The 14,526-nt window shown below is 40.0% G+C and overlaps 1 long non-coding RNA gene across 2 annotated transcripts in view; it reads right to left on the bottom strand.

Annotated features, from left to right (window-relative positions):
- LOC308616622 overlaps window positions 1–14,526 on the bottom strand; it is a 251,019-nt gene that overhangs the window by 35,577 nt on the left and 200,916 nt on the right. Inside the window, exon 3 of one of the 2 annotated variants that reach the window (XR_014015734.1) lies at window positions 2,636–2,756. The exons of the other annotated variant lie outside the window; for it this stretch is intronic. This is a non-coding gene — a long non-coding RNA (uncharacterized lncRNA). The remainder of the gene's footprint in view (window positions 1–2,635; window positions 2,757–14,526) is intronic. 2 annotated transcript variants of the gene reach the window in all.

Genomic DNA, 14,526 nt, shown 5'->3' with positions numbered 1-14,526 from the left:
CTCATTGCACAATTATTTGTTTATAATTGTGACATATATAACAAGGAAGAGAGTCAGGTAAGAGCATGTTATGTTTAAAGATTCAAGAGACAACCAGTGTAGCTCATTTCATCTGACAAAGAGAAGGGTGACACCAGAGTAGGTTTTCTAAGGTAATCAGGAGGCTGGATTATTTAGGGCATTAGAAGACATATTAAATATCTTAATATTGATTCTAAGAGCCATTCAAAGCTTTAGTCAGGGGATAATATGATTTTATTTGCAATTGTAAAAGATTACATTGGCTTCTGGGTGAAAACAGATTCAAGGAGGAAAGAATGGACCCTAGGGGACCAGTTAGAAGGCTGTGGTAGTGTCCAGGTGAAAGTGGTTGTGACTAGGTGCAGAATGATAGTAGTAGAGATAGATAAAAGTGAAAATGTAAGAAAGAGTAAGAGTTAAAATCAAAGTGATTGGGTGATAGATTAAATGTGGAGAGTGAATGAGAGGGGATGATTTCCTGGTCTCCCTTTGCTGGCAGTGCCACTCACTGAGGTAGATTACATTGGAAAAAAAATAGAGATTTGAGTTCAGTTTTGTATGTGCTGTATGAGAGATACCCATAAAACACCCAAGTAGAGAGACTGAGGTGGATTAATGGATGTTGAATACACAGTCTTGGAAGTCAGAAAAGAGATCTGTGCTGAAATTGTCTCTATCCAAATGGTTGAAGACTTGTGCACAGATGAATTGGCTTGCAGAGAATATTAGGAGGAAGGGGAAGGGAAAAGGAAAGAGAAGGAAGAAGGGAAAGGGGAAGGGTAAGGGGAAGAAGAAGAAGGAGAAGGAGAAGGAGAAGAAGGAGAAGGAGAAGGAGAGGGAGAGGGAGAGGGAGAGGGAGAGGGAGAAGGAGAAGGAGAAGAAGAAGAAGGAGAGGGAGAGGATGAAGAGGAGGATGGGGGGGCAGTGGTGGTGGTGGGATGAAGTGGGAGATTGGGATTGACATATATACACTAATATGTACAAAATAGATAACTAATAAGAATCTGCTCTATAAAAATAAATAAAACTTAAAAAAAAAAGAAGAGGAGGAGGAGGAGGATGGTGGTGTGGTCTAGGACAAAGCATTATGGAACTCTTAACATCTCAAGTTTGAGAGGAATACGGTAAGACAAAGAGTCTGAGAAATGGTAGCCAGAGAAATGAGAGAGAAACTATGAGAGTGCAGTGCCACTGAATCAAGGGGAAGTGAATATTTAAAGAAGTGACTATAATTAATGTTAAGTGGTGATGAACAGTTGAAGAAGATAAAGACCTTATTCCATTATCAGTTATTCCTATCCAAGATGGTTCATATGCATGACCAGCAAGCTGGTGCTAGCTTTCAGCTGGAAGCTCAGAATTATCACCAGGAATCCTCAGTTCTTTCCCATGTGAACCACTCCATGGGTACTGTTTGGGCTTCCTCACACCATGGCGACCAGCTCCATCAGCAAGTGTTCCAAGATATAGGAAGTCTTTTACGGCCTGAGCCCAGAAAATGGTACAACATCATCCCTACTATAATCTATTCGTCAAGCAGTCATGTTGTTCACCAAGATTCAAGGGTATGAGACACAGACCACACTTCTTGAAGGAGGACTGTCAGAGAAATCATGACATCTTTAATATACCACAGACCTCAATATTTGACATGTATAATCCTAATCATGGTAACATGTTTTATAAGCAGAAAAGATTGGAAATAACCTAAACATTCATCATTGGGATGAAATAAATTAATTTAGATTATCTTAAGTAAATTAATTTAAATTTATAAAATTAAATACTATGCATCCATTAAAAAGCAATAGGGATACTTTTAATACAACATTATAAAAATATTACCATGAGATATTTTGAGTAAAAAAAAGCAAAGGTTAGTATGTGTATAATATGTTACCATCTGTGTAAAAGGAGGGAAATAAAATGCATTTGTATTTGTATTTGCACAAAACACTTCTGGAATAAGCATTCTCATTGGGGTGATATCACCCCCAAAGGGGTAAAAATTGGTTCTTGTGTGGGAGAAATCAATGTTTTAATATATAAAGCATGGTTATACATATAATGCAAAAAAAGATATACAATACACCTGTGTATTCAAATTAAAGGGGGAACCAATAATCAGGAAAAAATGTCTTCAAAGGCTCCTTAGGAGAGTGGTGGTGAAAAAAAGGTTTAGAAACACTTTTCTAGAAGGATGCAAAGGAATGAGTCCATATGGTTGCCTGAGAGAGCTGAAATGAGCTACTGGGAGAAGGAAGTGATGAGAATAAGAATGTTCAGTGTATGTTCTTTCATATTTTTGGTATTAGAACCATGGGAAGAGAGAATCTACCAAAATTTAAATTAAAAAATAAAATTTAAAAAGAAGGTTATCCATTTGATTTAATCATATAGTATTACTAAATAGAAGCTCTTTCAGCATATATTACAGTGTATAAACCTTATACTTTTAAAGGGCTAGTCTGGGCAAGTAATTAACAATTTCACTCATTTATCTTGACTATTTGAAAGGGAAGCTGGTAAAGTGACATTTCATGCAAAGCATTAAAAGTCAATTATTACTATATATTCAAGGTAAACAGTTTTAAAACACAGGTTGTGTGGGTACCTGCTTCATTCTGAAGGGATAGAGAGCATATTCCTCTCCCAGGGGGTGTGAAGGATCACTGGAGTTCTCTCATGCTAAAGTGTTCCGTCCTTCACCCTCCAGGATAGGAGAAGCAGCTATCCTGAAGATAGAGAAGATTCAGAGAAGTAGATGCAATGTGAACAATAAAAGTCCTTAGCAACATCCAAATTCGTAAAAAAAAATTTTTTTTTTTTTTTTTTGCAGTACGCGGGCCTCTCACTGCTGTGGCCTCTCCCGTTGTGGAGCACAGGCTCTGGACGCGCAGGCTCAGCGGCCATGGCTCATGGGCCCAGCTCCTCCGTGGCATGTGGGATCTTCCCAGACCGGGGCACGAACCCGTGTCCCCTGCATCGGCAGGCGGACTCTCAACCACTGCGCCACCAGGGAAGCCCGTAAAAAAAAATTTTTTTACATGTACCAGTATGCCCCAACTTACACTGCAGAAGAATGTAGCCATGCTAAACGCTTGGCAATCTTCTTCTAGTTGGGCACACCCATATGGAAAACTGGACAAGTAGCTATGTCCTTGCTGTAATCTCTGCTCCTCTAACATTGAAAATCCACAGTAGGGTTGTAGCTCTTCGACTGCTGAAGTCACCAGGAAAAGAGCAACATTAGACTTGACCCTGGTATGTGAATGACAGCATGTAGCACTGGGAGCTGGACCACATCCTAAGGAGGGGATCAGTCTCGCCCAGTGTTGCAAGCAGAAGCCAGTGGCACAGGCCTCATGGTGCCACGTTGCCACTACAACCAATACAGGGCAGCCTGAAAGGATAAGGAGGAGACTTGGAAGCAGTAAATAGTTATGGCTTAGCTTAAAACTGGCCTTGCAAGACTGGCTATTTCATCATCAGAGTTCCTATCTCCCTCCAATGATCCCAACTGACATTGATGAAGCTCACTTAATTGCACAGAAATTCCACAGACAGTTTGTGGATACAAAGCCCTGAAAATAATTCTGAAAGTCCACTTACATCATCCATCATTTCCGAAATTTACTCCCAGGTCATATCAAGTTCAACTCTGGTCACAACTGCCATTTAAAAAAGAATGTGAACATATGTGGTGTAGTCTAAACCATAAATTCTGCTCAACAATGCATAAAAGCTAATGCCAAAAATCACCAGGGAATATGTAGCCACTCCCTGCCAACTTTGGATGAACTCCATTGCCTTGAAATGTAGCTCCCTTGTGTGTTTCTCTATGGACACTCAGACAGGAGTTGTTAGAAAGAGAATGGTGGTTAATTCTCATTAAACTACTGTCTTAGCTCTGGTTGCCATAACAAAATACCATATACTGGGTGGCTTAAAGAACAAAAATTTATCTCCTCCCAGTCTGGAGACTGGAAGTCTGAGATCAGTATACCAACATGGTCAAGTTCCAGTGAGAACTCTCTTCCTGGCTGGCAAATGGCTACCTTCTTGCTATATGCTCACATGGTCTTTTCTCAGTGCATGCATGGAGAGACAGAGAGAAAGAGAGAGAGAGAGAACCTTTCTCTTCTTATAAGTCCACCAATTCTATTGGATTAGGACCCCACCCATATGACCTCATTTAACCTTAAATACCTCCTAAAAGTCCTATCTTCAAATACAGTCACATTAGGGGTTAAGGCTTCAACATATGAATTTGGGAGGAAGGGGGGATCACAATTCAGTCCACAGCATCTATAAACAGAGATAAGAAATATTTACATATTCGCAAGAAAAATTTATGTTGACTATTAGAAAGGTTAAGAATTACATAAGGAGAGCTTGAGAAATGGAGCCATCTATTCAGAAAACAAAACAGAAGAAAATATGGTACCATTATCTGATATTTTATGCCCCTCTAATGATAAAGATGCATCTTGGCCCTATGGCAACGACTTTTTTCTTTAAATTGAGGCAAAATTCACATAACAAAATTCTCTACTTAAACCACTTTAAAGTGCAAAATTCAGGGACTTCCAGTATGTTTACAGTGTTGTGCAACGATCACTTCTATCGAATTCCAGAACATTTTTATCACTCAGAAAAGAAGCCCCGTACCTGTTAAGCAGTCACTCTCCTATTGCCCCTAACCCAAGTCCCTGGCATTGGTCTTTTAAAGTTCAGGAAAAAAAAGTTACAAAGGTGTACTTATTCTTTCCACTTAGGAAAAAAAAATGGCACTATTTTAAAAGGTACTGGTACCACTAATTCAGAGAGAGTTTAACACAGAGAACTGAGTCTTATTTTGTTGTGGAAAGGACACTTCATAGAAACATGGAGTCAGAGATCATGCAGCAGATCTCTGTTTCCAGGGTATCTCTAAATGCATAATACCACAGTTAAAAAAATTATGGATATCATGTCCTCATACACCCTCCTCAACAAAGGAACAGATTTTTGTTGAAATACATTTAAGGAATTCTAAATTAAATTGTTGACAGATTTCTTTGCCAAGCAAAGAGGATGGATAGAGCACCAACAGGGAAGTTTTGTTTTTTATCTTAATTATCAGTGTAGAATACCAGTTGCAACCTGGTGGTTTTTCACAACAAATGGACCAAAATCACAGATAGATTTTATTTTTCAAAGAAATTGAACCAATAATGTAATGTCTGCAAATTTTACATAAAATGTATACATTTCTAGCTTCATTCAAAAAAATACTAGGTTAAGTGGCACCTCTGGGTCCTTATAGCCGAGGTGAGAGACAGTTGCTGGTTTTGCAAGAATCATGCACAACCGAGCTTACTAGAGCCCGCGTCTAGTCCATTTCCATCATGTGTTAGCTGCTTGGCCCCTGATGGCACTTGAATTTGCTTCTCCTATTGTACAACAGCCTCTGCAGAGATATTAAACAGGCGTATTCTTTTAATCATACTTCAAGCACAAAGCCATCTAAATGGCAGGCAAACTTGAAGCATCCTCCAACTTTTTATCACAATCTTGAATTTTCCATACTCAAAATGAATGATAGTTGCTATCCCTATAGATCTAGCAACTTGAGTGAAAAGTACAAAGTTTTTGAGTGGCAGACCAATGACTAAACCGGACTTTTTTTTTTTTTGCGGTACGCGGGCCTCTCACTGTTGTGGCCTCTCCCGTTGCAGAGCACAGGCTCCGGACGCGCAGGCTCAGTGGCCATGGCTCACGGGCCTAGCCGCTCTGCGGCATATGGGATCTTCCTGGACTGGGGCAAGAACCCGTGTCCCCTGCATCGGCAGGCGGACTCTCAACTACTGCACCACCAGGGAAGCCCTAAACCGGACTATTTTGAAAGGTACACAAAAACTTCTGCTTATGTGGCAAACAGTCGCTGCACATTGGGTCTCATCAAAGGTACATACAATTCGCTTACAATCTAATAAGAAATATGTAGGAGCCATGAGGTGGGGATAATTTGAGCAATAGCAAATAGTTTACAAAATTAAGTCTATTCGCATATGTATCTCTCTCACATAGATACAATTACAGATAAGGAGGTATAGTTATAGAATTTCCATACGCATACTAGTTAAGGAGGAGAGACAATTTACCAACATCAGAGGAAGCAATTGTGAAGCACAGAGGTTTACCCAAAATTACCCATTTGCTCAAAGAACAGTAATTAGAATTTCCTTAAATTCCATTTGTTAACATGCAGCTTGAAACTATACTGAAGTTATTTCAAACATATATATTTCTACCATTTAAATATGAAATCAAGGACTTTTCCAAAATTATTTTGTTTACATTTCATTTCTCCTCTAAAACTCAGTAGCATAATTGCTCTTAAATTAATCACTGTTGGGCTTCCCTGGTGGCGCAGTGGTTGGGAGTCTGCCTGCTAATGCAGGGGACACGGGTTCGAGCCCTGGTCTGGGAGGATCCCACATGCCGCGGAGCAACTAGGCCCATGAGCCACGGCTACTAAGCCTGCGTGTCTGGAGCCTGTGCTCCGCAACAAGAGAGGCCGCGATAGTGAGAGGCCCGCACACCGTGATGAAGAGTGGCCCCCGCTCGCCTCAACTACAGAAAGCCCTCGCACAGAAACGAAGACCCAACACAGCAAAAATAAATAAATAAATTAATAAAAACTCCTATCCCCAACATCTTCTAAAAAAAAAAAAGAAAATTAATCACTGTTAATCAAGTTTTAACTAAATGTCCCAAGTCTTATGAGCAGTTGCATGCTGTTCTGTACTTGTTTTATAGTCATACTATTCTTGGTGTTAAATAGTGTAATACATGTGATCCAGTACAATGTCATGGCAAAAAGCTCAGGTTTTAAAGTCAGAGAGACCTGGGTTAAAATGCTCATATGGAAAGGACGAACAAATGGAGTCATGAGGATTCTTCTTAAGAGGAACAATGGATTTGTTTGGAAGGGATACGCTTTGAGAAATGCTAAGGAAGAAAGAGTGAGACCCTAAGAGTACGCTCAAGAACAACAGAAGCAGGAGACAAGGAGAAGAACTTGTTTCTTTCCTGATAGAGTAAGTAAAAATAGGAAGAACCAGCCTAAAGTTGACCAAATGCAAGACGTGTTTTCTGGGAGTGAATTTCTTAATAGAGAAATATGTATGTGCAGCCAAGGTGATACAGGGCAAAAAAACCCAGAACACATTAGAATGTCTATGATTTAAACTTCTTCAGCATAGACTCTGCAATATTGTGTATAAGCCAATTATTGGCTTGGCCAAAAAGTTTGTTTGGATTTTTCTTTCATCTAACAGAAAAATCCGAATGAACTTTTTGGCCAATCCAAGAGTTTGAAACGCTAGAGGCAGACTATTGACCTTAATGCACCATGAAGGAGTGGTCAGCCAGCTTGTTCCTACAGCTCTCCATATCCCCCCCAACATCTGAGGGTTTTTAGCCTGACACAGATAATTAGCACATCAAAAATGGATTTTGTTTGGTGAAATTAAAGGCTTAATTAGCGTGATGCATTTTTGAAAATGGATTTCATTGGTGAAATTAAAGGGTCTTCATTATATGTGGGTTGGTTGAAATATTTCATAAACAAGTACTGTCGGTTTAGTTGTGTCCCCCCAAAAGACATGTTGATTTCCTAACCCCCAGTACCTCAGAATGTGGCATTATTTGGAAATAGGGCTGCTGCAAATGTAATTAGCTAAGATAAAGTCATGCTGGTAAGGTGGGTCATTTTCAGAATGACTGGTGTCCTTATGTCAAATAAGGAGAGAGATATACACAGGAAGACTGCCAAGTGGAGATGGGGGCAGAGATTGGAATTACACAGCTGCAGGCCAAGGAATGCCAAGGACTGAAAACCAGAAGCTAGGAAGAGGCAAGGAAGGATTCTACCCAGAGCCTCACAGAGAGCATGGTCCTGGTGACATCTTGATTCTTGACTTCTAGTCTCCAGAACTATGACAGAATAAAGTTTTGTTGATTTAAGACATCTAGTTTGTGGTCATTTATCAGTTTGAAACTAACATAACAAGATATAAGATTTTGGAGAGGATCATACCCTGCACCCTTAGGGATGGCATTCATAATCGTCAGAGTTCTCCAAAAAAAACAAAACTAATAGGTCATGTGTATGTGTGTGTGTGTGTGTGTGTATAAAGGAATTTATTAAGAGGAAGAGGCTCATATGATTGTGGAGGTGGCAAGTCCCAGAATCTGCAAGGTGAGTCAGCAAGTTGGAGGCCCAAGAGAACCAATGTATAGTTCCAGTCCCAAGGCCAGCTGGCTTGAGACACAGGAAAAACCAATGTTTACATTCTAGTCCAGAGGCAGAAAAAAAATTGATTTCAGCTTTAAAGGTGGTCAGGCTGGAAAAATTTTCTCTTACTCAGGGGAGAGTCAACCTATTCAGGCTTTCAGATGATTGGATGACTGACAATGACTCCACACTGTGGAGGGGAATCTTCTTTACTCAATCTACCAACTTAAATGTTAATTTAAATGTTAATCTCATCCAAAAACAGACTCATAGAAACACCCAGAATAAGGTTTGACCAAATAGCTGGGGCCCTCGTGGCCCAGTCAGGTTGACAGGTAAAATTAACATCACAGCATCCACGCCTGATCTCGTGGAAATCATGTGTTCTATCATTAGTTTAGGTGTATTGATAGTTGCTTGTGCCACCTCTAAGGGTAACAGAATCTTGTCCCTGGAATGTAGTTACATCTGCCTGAGTGAACCTTTTGTACGAGGTGGGGTTGGAGTATCTAAAGGATAAAATATTGGAACTTGCTAATCTGTGAACTGTGTTGGCTCTGCATCCTAATGAATATTTGTTTAATAAATGTTTGTATTTGTGGCAGAATTTGAGGTGAGACTTGCTTTAATTTATATCCTGATGGCAAGTTTCGAGAGTAAGTAGTTAAACCTCACAATTCTCAAATTTCTTATGTTTTACTTTAGCTATCGAAAAGAATGTAAGAGTCATACTTGACCAAATCTCTGGGAAGGGCTTTAGATTTTCACAGACTGAGAAACTGTCAGCATTCCAGCCATTTTTACATGGATCAGAGGCATAAGGCATTCCCAGTTGATACCAAGGTCATATCACTTATGTAATTGCAATCTGACATTGGGCTATTAGCCTTTCCAAATCTTGGTTTAGTCACCTGTAAACTGGGGAAAACAAAGTACTTACCTCAAAATTAGATATCATAATTCAGGTAACATATTTATCATAAGGCCTGACACATTTTAAGCACTCATTAAAAGTTGTCCTTATTATTTTTAATCTTAAATGATGTTTGACAGGCCAGAAAAATAACCGAGGAGAGCAAATGGGAGTGATCATAAAAGGAACAGAGGGAACAAAGAATGTATTAATTTTCTATCAGTACTGTAACAAATTACCACAAATTTAGAGGCTAAAACAGACACAAATTTATTATCCTACAGTCATGTAGTCATGTAGGTCTGAAGTCTAGTAGGCTCTCACTAGGAGATAATCTGTTTTCTGCTCATTCAACTTGGAAGAATTCAGTTCTTTTCAATTATAGAATCAAGGTCCCCAATTTCTTGCTGGCTGTTTACTGAGGGCTGGTCACAGCTTCTGGAGGCCACCTGCATTTCTTGGTTTGTGGCCTCCTTCCTCCATCTTCAAAGCCAGCAATGGCTGATCAAGTCCTTCTCACATCTCATCTCCTAGCCCATGCTTCTGACTTCTTCTTCCATTTTTAAAGATTTGTGTGATTAGGTTGGACCCGTCCACATAATCCAAGATAATCTCCCCATCTCAAGGTCCTTAACCTTAACCACATCTGCAAAGTCCTTTTCGTGATATAAGGTAACATATTCACAGATTACAGGGATTAGGATGTGAACATCTTTGAGGGGACCATTATAATGCCTACCACAAGGAATGAGAGACAGAGGGCAGGTAGAGTCCTAGTAACACCATGAAATCTCCTCACAACTTCTCCTGATCTACACATCTTCTCCCCACTCCCACCCCATCCATGCCCAACTTTCTCTTCACAAACCCAGATAGTCAAAGTGTCTCAGGTGGAGACAAAGACACAGTGTTAAGACAGGACCACATTATTTGGGCTGGTGATTTTTGTTCTGAGGGGTGGTATAATCTCATCTCTTCAGGAATTGGGGGCCTAGATATTGATGAGGAGAGTTTGATGTAAAAAGAAAATAATCCACATGTACCAAAGCCCAGTCCCTATGGGGCATTTGAGGTGTCATAAAGTCCTAAAATAGGACATGTTCATTTGCAGATACAGGTGAAAATATAAGCCATGTTTTAAAGCTCTCCTTATACTGTTCTCCTTATTAGTCAAAATACTAAAGCAAGTCACCTGTATTAACACTACATGTGTGCTCTATGGTAAGATTGAGAGCCAAATGTGGAAGAAAGTGAAAAAGAATCATTTCACAAGTCCAAGATAAGAACATGTAAAATCCTTCACTGATTGAGATCTATGGGTTTTGATTCTTAGGTGAATGTTCCTTTATCCAATGCTTTGATCCTAAGAAGCAGGGTTTTTTCCATTATAGTTCTTTCATGATTTGTGGAATTCATAATAGGCCCAAGCAAGGTTGGCCCTGTCTAGAGAGAAAGTTTTGTGGTTTAACAGGCTTCATTTAGATTAGTTTGCTTGGAGCTGCTAATGTAGGGGGCCTAGTATTTTTTACTACAAATCAGAGAGGCAGGTACCATAAACTTTTGCAGGATGTCTTCTGAGGACTGCATGGAACTGTGGGCTGAGTGGGAGAGACACTTCTCCCTCCACTCTGAGTTACTTGTGAAGTAGGCTACCTAGTACCTTATGACCCATTTTAGGCCTACCTCAGTGTAGCCTTACTTCTGGTCATTTGTCACAGAGCAGAGTGCCTGAAAGACTCTACTGTCTTCTACACTCTCCACTAATAAAAATGATTTAAATAGGATGATTCAGATGGCTCTGGAACATGAGCTCTAAAACCATAATGTCCTTCTATCCTTGGGTTGACTAGAATGTCTGAAATCACATTATTAAAGACTTGTTCTTTGGACTCCAAACTCTGTTAAAATGCAAATACAGGTAAAGGGAAACAATTAAACTTTACCAGCCACTCACCTCTTGAACAAGAGAATATTTTATCAGAACCTTTCCAAAGCATAGATCTTTACAAGGAGATTTGTGGAGAATGAGCAAAAATGGGAGTAAGCTTTCCAGAACAGTAAAATCAGAAGAACCAAAGACAAGGTGCACCTACCTCAAAATTTTGCCAAGGGATAATATTTTCCTCATTTTGTGACTTTCTTTGCTAAAAGTTCTTAGAATTTTCTCTTCCTAAACTTCCCCTTAACTATTCAATTTTAAAATAGTACTATTCCTAAAAACATCTTTTAATAATAGGCCTTATGAGATGAATAGAAAAAGAGATAGATAAAAAATGCTTTCCACTAGATCTGGAGCTGTCATTACATAACAAAACAAAAGAAAAAATTGCCCTCATTGCATTTTTGCTGAGAGGATCACTTTTCAGAAATGTAACAGAAAAAAGTAAAATTTAGATAACATGGGAGGCTTATTGTAGTCTCCACCACTCAGAATATACCAACAGTTTACATAATGGCTCTTGGACACCAAGCTCTGCCAGCTCTAATTTCTTAGAAGTTTATTCCAAGTTTTTTTTTTTCTCAGTACATCTCCTTATATTATAGATAAAACATTATAATGCAGAAACCACATTCAAAAAAAATCCAGTTAACCCATCACTTCTGGAACATTCAATTTAACTCTTATTATACTTCTGACTGGTAGAGGTTAATTTCGTTTTTTTTTTTTTTTTTCATTTTTGGTAGGCCAATATTATATTACTCCTATACATTCAGTTAAATATGTTCAATTTGACTTACGATAAGAGTTACTTGAGGTTGGCAGCAATCTCAAATGCACACACATCTTAAAATATTACAAGTACTAAAGAAATGCATGAAACGAGCTTAATGTAAAAATAATTTGAACAATACAGAAATATATAAAGTGAAACCAGAAAGGCCTCTTCCTTAATCCTCATTCTCCCCAATCTATAGAGGTTAATTTCTAATTGGTTGAGGAAATTTCTGTTTTTCTCTTGCAGGTATGGAAACCACACCCGAATTTCATTGGCCATCAGTGATGATGGGGCTCAGAACTAAGAGTGAAGCCTGGGTACCAGTTTATCAACTCTCTTCCCCTTGACCATGAATCCCAAAGCACTTCAGAAGGGCAGTCCCTTAGTCTCCAATGATGTAAAATTCCCATGCACAGTCCCAGGAGGGGAATTGGTGTTCTTGGGCTGTGAGTACCAAATCCCTCCACTTTCTAAAGCAAAGCAAAAGAAAATACAATCCACCAACATGAGGAGACACTATCCAACAACATTCTTTTATTTAAAATATACGTCAGGGGCTTCCCTGGTGGCGCAGTGGTTGAGAGTCTGCCTGCCGATGCAGGGGACACGGGTTCGTGCCCCAATCCGGGAAGATCCCACATGCTGCAGAGCGGCTAGGCCCGTGAGCCATGGCCGCTGAGCCTGCGCGTCCGGAGCCTGTGCTCCACAACGGGAGAGGCCACAGCAGTGAGAGGCCTGCGTACCACAAAAAAAAAAAAAAAAACAAATAAAAAATAAAAAATAAAAAAATAAAATATATGTCAGTAGAATCAGGATGTCAACCCAGGCAGTCTTTGCTCGTAACTATTCTACTTAGTTGGCTCTCATTCCCTAATAATAAAATAGTGGCATATTTTGTATAGCTCAATGTTCCATTACTGAAATCACAATTTTTTCTCAAAATCTGCTTTTATTCCTAAGCTACTGATTCTGGTTACTGACATAACGATCTAAGCCATCTACCCTAAGCCAGATACCCGCTTGTTAATTCCCGAAGGCTAATCTATCACTTTTATCTGTCAATTCTATTTCCTACAGGTCTCTCAGTCTTTCCTCTCTTATCTCTTGCTTCTGCTACAGCCTTGTCAGCTCTCTCTGGGCCCCTGCAACAGCCTCCTCCACAGATGCCCTGTTGCTTCTTTCACATCCTTTATCCACTCTTTCTCCAATGATCCTAAAACACAAGCTAATCATACTACTCCCACTGATAAAAACCCTCTCATAATTTCCCATCCTCTATACCAGGGTCTCTCAAATTATTTCTCATGAACCACCAACATATTAGACATTCTAAGGATCTCTTCATTTTTTTAAAAAAAGAAATATTTATTTATTTTTTTTGGCTGCGTTGGGTCTTTGTTACTGCAGGCAGGCTTTCTCTAGTTGCGGTTAACGGGGGCTACTCTCGTTTCCGTGCATGGGCTTCTCATTGCAGTGGCCTCTCTTGTTGAGGAGCATGGGCTCTAGGCACAAGGGCTTCAGTAGTTGTGGCACGTGGGCTCTAGAGCGCAGGCTCAGTAGTTGTGGTGCACGGGCTTAGTTGCTCCATGGCATGTGGGATCTTTCCGGACCAGGGCTCGAACCCATGTTCCCTGCATTGGCAGGTGGATTCTTAAACACTGTGCCATCAGGGAAGTCCATCTAAGGATCTTTTTAAAAGCAAAGTTTTGTGGCTGCCACCCTGACCCTACTGAGTCAGAATTTCTGGGGATGAGGCCCAGGAGCCTGAATTTTGATAAACACTTCAGGAGATTTTTATATACACTTAAATTTAGAGCAGTATAGATCGGCTGAGGAAACACCAACCCCCATTGCAGGGTACAAAGGTCCACAGGATTCTGTCTTACCTACTCTCCAGTCTCATCTCCTGTTGTCCCTCTCTCACTTGCTCTCCCACAATACTCAGCCATGCCATGGCTTTGCTAAGCCGTTTGCATTGAGGCCAACGGCCATATTTTGAGGCAAATCTCCCATATTGCCTACTCCATGAGGCCTTCCTCAAATACACCACGCTAAGCAAATGAATCCTTTCCTCCTTTAACCCTTTGCCCCATGACGATGCCTTTCAGATAGCACTGTAGTTGTTTGTTTACCTGTCTGCCCCCGTCACACTGAGAACTCCTTGGGGGCAAAACCTGTCTTTTTCAGATTTTACCTCTACTTCTACTATAGAGCCTGGAACAGAGAGAATTTTGGACCAATTTTTGCTGTATGAATGATCTTGAGTTTACAAAGCTCCGTGAAATAGATAACTCCACATCAGGACAGAGCAGCAGGAGTGGGTATCTTTAGAGGTGACATTCATGTCAAGAAATGGAGCCTCAGCACAGACCACATCCAGGTCATCCTTTTCCTGTCTAAAGCCAAAAAGGCCTATAAAACCTTCCCCACTGCCGCACTCAGGGTCAGTCAAGGTGAAACTTCTTGGCAAAGCTGTGTGTATCACAGTTTCTTTTTCTGAACATTAAAAAATTTTAGAGAGAAATTGAAATGATGTTTGAAATACAAGTCTGTGTAATTAGCATAGAAAGCCTGCACCTCGAAAAATAAAC

This window comes from Mesoplodon bidens (assembly GCF_964165515.1).
Source record: "Mesoplodon bidens genome assembly, chromosome: 4".
NCBI lineage: Eukaryota > Metazoa > Chordata > Mammalia > Artiodactyla > Ziphiidae > Mesoplodon > Mesoplodon bidens.
The sequence above is the reverse complement of the archived record's forward strand: the minus strand, read 5'-3'. Positions and strand labels throughout refer to the sequence as shown.